Genomic DNA, 4,897 nt, shown 5'->3' with positions numbered 1-4,897 from the left:
TGCTGCTTTCCCATGCACATTAACAGGGAGCTGGATAGGAAGTAGAACACCTGGGACCTGAACTAGCACCCATATGAGATACCTGCCCTGTAGGTGGCAGCTTATCCCACTCTGTCACAATGCCAGCCCTCTCTCTCTGTAACTCTGGCTTTCAAAATAAATAAATAAATCCTAAAAAGAGTAGTCATATTTTCTATTTACAATTCAGTATATTAAGCTGTATATATCTAGGAATTTATCCATTTTTCTTGGTTATCCAATCTTTTGGATCATAATTATGATCATTTTGTTTCAGTGGCATCAATTTTATTTTTTCAAAATAATTTATTTATTTATTTGAAAGGCAAAGATACAGAGAGAAAGGTAGACACACACCACACACAGAGATTCCATCTCCTGGTTAACTCCCCAAATGGTCACAATGGCTGGGGCTGAGCAGGCTGAAGCCAGGAGCCAGGAGCTTCCTCTGGGTCTCCCATGTGGGTGGCAGGGGACCAAGCACTTGGGTCATCTTCTGCTGTTTTCCCAGGTGCATTGTCACAGAACTGGTTTGAAAGTGGAGCAGCCGGGACTCAGCTGCCATACTGGCAGCCACAGCTTAACCCACCTATGTCACAATGCCAGCCCCATAGCATTAATTTTAATGCTTCCTCTTACAGTTTTGATATCATTCATTTTTGAATCTTCTTTTTATCTTAGTGTTACTAAATATGAATCAGTTTTGTTTAAGATTGTTTTCCAATTTGCAAGAATAGATTTCTTGTTTCATTAAAATTTTTTTACTATGGTTTCCCTAGTCTCTATATCATTTACATCTGCTTTAATCTTTATTATTTCCTACCTTCCACTAACTTTGGATTCTGTTCTTCTTTCTCATTCCTTGTGCTATAATGTTAGGCTGTTTATTTGAGAACTTTTCTTATTAATACTGGTATTCATTGGCATAAACTTCCCTGTTGTTAATTCTTTTGCTGCATTCTGTAACTTTTGGTATGTTGTGTTTTCATTTCCACTCAGCTCAAAATATTTTCTGATTTTCCTTTTGTTTTAGTTTCTTCTATAACTGATTGGTAGCTTATGAATGTCTTGTTAATTTCAACATATTTGTGAATTTTCCAATATCTCTTTTTTGTAGAAAAGCTTCACTTCCTTTTTATTTAAATGTCCTAAATATATCACAAGGGAACATACATTGCACTTTAATGGTAAAATGATACAAGTTTATGACATCTTATAAAAACTACCATTTAAAAGTGGTCTTGTTCATTTGATATCCCCCCAACAGCAAAATAAGTATGTTAAAAAACAAAGGGAGGTGGAGAAGGGTAGGAGGGGCTACAGAGGGAGTGAGCCCCAAGGCGGCAGCAGAGGCAGAGCATCTGGGGAGGGGTACAGTCAAGGTGGGTTCTGCTCACCTAACCTCCAGTGTCAAGCCATGGAGCACAGTGAGTAGCTACGTGATGACAAGATGCTTCACGGGGTGGCTGGAGGTGAGGGGTGCTGGGAAGGCAGGGCTGGCAGGGCATGGGGCAGTAACCCACCTAGGAACCTGATCACTTTTTCCCAGGTCCTCATTCCACATCCTGGTCTGAGAGTGGCCCTGTCTCCACCAACCCTCACTCCAAACATACCTGAGGCATCTTTCCAGTGCTAGTCCCCACTCCAGCCATGAAGTGGTAGGGAGGCATTGGGTCCAGGAGCCTGTGCAGCCGTCTTGGTCTGGGTTTCCTGGGGTGCGGGTGGGGCTCCTGGGCCCCTGGCATTCCTTTGTTCCTCTCTCCCCACATGTTTACTGCCCCAGAACATCTGCATGCCAGCAACCAAACTGCCCTCCTGCTGTGAGGCTCCCCCAACCCCACTCCCAAGCCGGGGTAGAAGGGCTCTAGCACAGCCATGTGCACAGACACAAGTCCCCTCCCTCCCACCCATTTGGGCAGGGAGCCAAGGCCCGCGGGGGGCCAGGGCACATTCTGACAGAGCACACCTGCACATACACAGAATCATAGGTCACTCCTGTGATGCTCTTCACCCTCCCCCCCAAACACTGGCTCCCCAAGCGGCAGGGAGTGAGACCTCCTATTTTTAAAAGCACTTTTGGGAGGGCAATTTCTAAATGCAGCCTTCCTAGGAGTGACAGAAAAAACTCTCTAAAAGGGAGGCAAAGATGTCCTGGGTGCAGGACCCACAGCTCAGACCCAAGGCCTGAGTTAGGCCCAGGCCCCGGGGAGTGCCAGGAGAGCACAGAAGGGCCCAGAACACACTGCCCAGCACTGCCCCAGGGAGCACAGATGCCATCTGTGAAGTCTAAAGGGCGCCTCATCTCCTTTTCCTCTGAAACTCACACCTCAGAGGGTGGAGCCCTCCTGGAATAGGTAATAGTCAGCTGTCAGGGCCACTGCACCCTCGCGCTCCCTTGCTTGCAGGAGGTTGCTGCACATGGCCCATACCCCCAGCCTGGGGTGCAGGTTCTCCTGGTCTCCATGAATACATCTAAGACAGCCCTCCCCCACACAGGTCAGGGCAGGCCACAGTGGTCAACCAAACTCTAGAACCTCCCGTAAGGATCCTTTCTTTAGCAAGAACAAACGGGGTTTTTAATTTCACCTTAAAAACGTCACATTCACAAACCTTGGCTTGGGTGAGGAAAACCCTTAACCACCAGCCTGCTGAATCAACCTTAATAAACCCCTCCAAAACAAAGTCCCTTAGCTCCTGCTGGGACATCACGCACCCTTCAGAAGTCAAGGGGAGGAGGAGGGCTCACCCACCCCCTAAGCCGAGGGCCACAGAAGGGTCTGGATCAGTAGCAGGCCCTCTCCTCCAAGCACACAGATGCAAGCACTCACAAACTACACACTGACACACACCTGACTGCTTTTTTGGGGGTGCACAGGATAGTGGTTTTGGGGCAGAGAGGAGAAGAGCACAGTTGAAAACATAACCTCCGTGAAGCTTCGCCCTCAGCCCTCCTCTGCAGCATCTCCTGGGCCCACTCTTTGTGGGCAGGCACAGCCATCCGGAGGGAAGCCCCATCTTGCTCTTTGGGACCGAATGCCAGATCCCTGTCTCTCCTACCTGAACACAGTGATAGGACTCAGTCACATCAGGGGACACTGAACTCTGTTTCTTCAACAGTTGTTAGCCGACGCAGGACTAGGCTTGGGTCTTCCCCCAAAGGGCCCAAGAACAGAGAATACTCTTTGACATCCTGCTCAACATCTGTCTGGCTACAGGACTCAATGGCAGCAAGGTAGCCACAACTTTTCTCCAAGACCACTTGCCCAAAGAGAGAAGGAAAGGGCGTCCTGGGCCATTGTCACCCAAGTTTCCTCCAAAGGCACTTGAGCTGACCCCTCACGTACCAGTGTGGCATGGGCCGTTAAAGCACCCATGGGCACAGCTCCGGCTCTTCCCTGGAGGACGGAAGAAGTGCAGCCCATGGTTTTTAGATCCGGACTGTGCTCCTCCCACTGTTCTTCCTTTTGTCTCTACAGCGTATAAGAAGGCCAAAGTAAGCTAAGCTGCCGTCCCTGAACCTATTCTCCCTCACCAAGGTGAAGTGCAGGGCCATGGAACACCGAAGAGCTACTGCAACTGAAGACTGAATTCTGGGGAGAGCTGGACCAGCCACAGTGCCTGCTCTGGGCCAGGACTCCATGCTCCCAGGCTGCCTGCATCCACAGTTTACCTGCTGAAATTGCTTTTGGATAAACAAAAACAACAGAACAAACAAATCCCCTTACCCAGGCTTTTCCATGTCAGCTGCCTGCTGGAGTCCAAGGCTGTGGGAGCCACGCTTCATTCTTAGTCCTGTACCTTGAGTCCCCACCTCCAACCTCAGTCAAGGGTTCAGGGACTGGCTCTTCCACCCAGGAATGCTGCAGGCACTTCCTCGAGATACTCAGAGTCTCAGATTATTTACAGAGCTGATGCTCTGGGGCCACTGTCCCCGGATCCACACTTCTGGTCCTCTGGGTCTACTCCTTCAGGAAGGAGATAGGTTCTGATCAGGTGGTGGTAGGACCTTCAGACCAGAGGGGATGCATTCGTATGTAGATTCTTCAGATCACTCCAGGGCCCCTTGCGCCTATAGAGAAAACTGCCCACCGGAAGACTTGGACTGGCATCCTTGGCACATCCGTTTGTGTCTGAGTAATCAATCTGAGAAAAACGCTGATGACACCGTTCACACTGGTAAGGCTTCCTGCCGCTGCGCTGCATTTGTGGCTTTGCAGATGGTACTTCTACATGAAGCACATATCACACATATCACACTCAAGCGGCTGCTCACCAGTGGGTATGAGGATGTGCCTCTTAAGGCGGTAACTGCTCCTAAAAGCTCCGAAGCCGTGTTTACAAGTAAAATTCTTGGGACTCTCTACTTGAAAATAACCATTCTGTTCCACTACCAGCAGCTTTTTAACAGTCTTTTTCGAATGGGAGGCCTCAACCAAGCCGTCGCCGTCTTTGCGGTTCCGGGACTTATTGCTGTCGTTTCGATGGGCCTGATTCGAGTGCCTCAGCCCATTAGGGCTGCCTGCTCACTCGCCGTTCTCAGCCCGCTTGCTGGCAACCGGCTCAGCATCATCTTGCTGGCTGCGGTGCGAAGCAGGCTCACACCTGTTAGGCCTTCACAAGCCAGGAGTGTTGCCTGAGCCATGCTGAAGTCTCACTTAACACACCCCAAGTTAGGGCGCTCCTCGGTCCAGCTCTCCTTGGGACACTGCTGTCGGAAGAACTGTCACCAGCTTCGCGTAACAGCTCCCTCGTGTCCCTTCAGTTCTGCTGCCATACTGAACCGCCTGATTCTTCAAACAGAACTCAGGGTGTCCTCCAAAGTGGGAAGGAGAGGCGTTCCACGAATCCCTGGCCTCTGCCCGGCTCCTGCCTCCTCTCT

General features: G+C 49.9%; 1 pseudogene; it reads right to left on the bottom strand.

Annotated features, from left to right (window-relative positions):
• Positions 1-4,087: 4,087 nt before the first annotated feature.
• On the bottom strand, positions 4,088-4,660 carry LOC138847500 (zinc finger protein 740 pseudogene; annotated as a pseudogene).
• Between the last annotated feature and the right edge of the window lie 237 nt (positions 4,661-4,897).

The sequence above is a fragment of the Oryctolagus cuniculus genome, chromosome X (genome assembly GCF_964237555.1).
Source record: "Oryctolagus cuniculus chromosome X, mOryCun1.1, whole genome shotgun sequence".
Classification (NCBI taxonomy): domain Eukaryota; kingdom Metazoa; phylum Chordata; class Mammalia; order Lagomorpha; family Leporidae; genus Oryctolagus; species Oryctolagus cuniculus.
The sequence above is the reverse complement of the archived record's forward strand: the minus strand, read 5'-3'. Positions and strand labels throughout refer to the sequence as shown.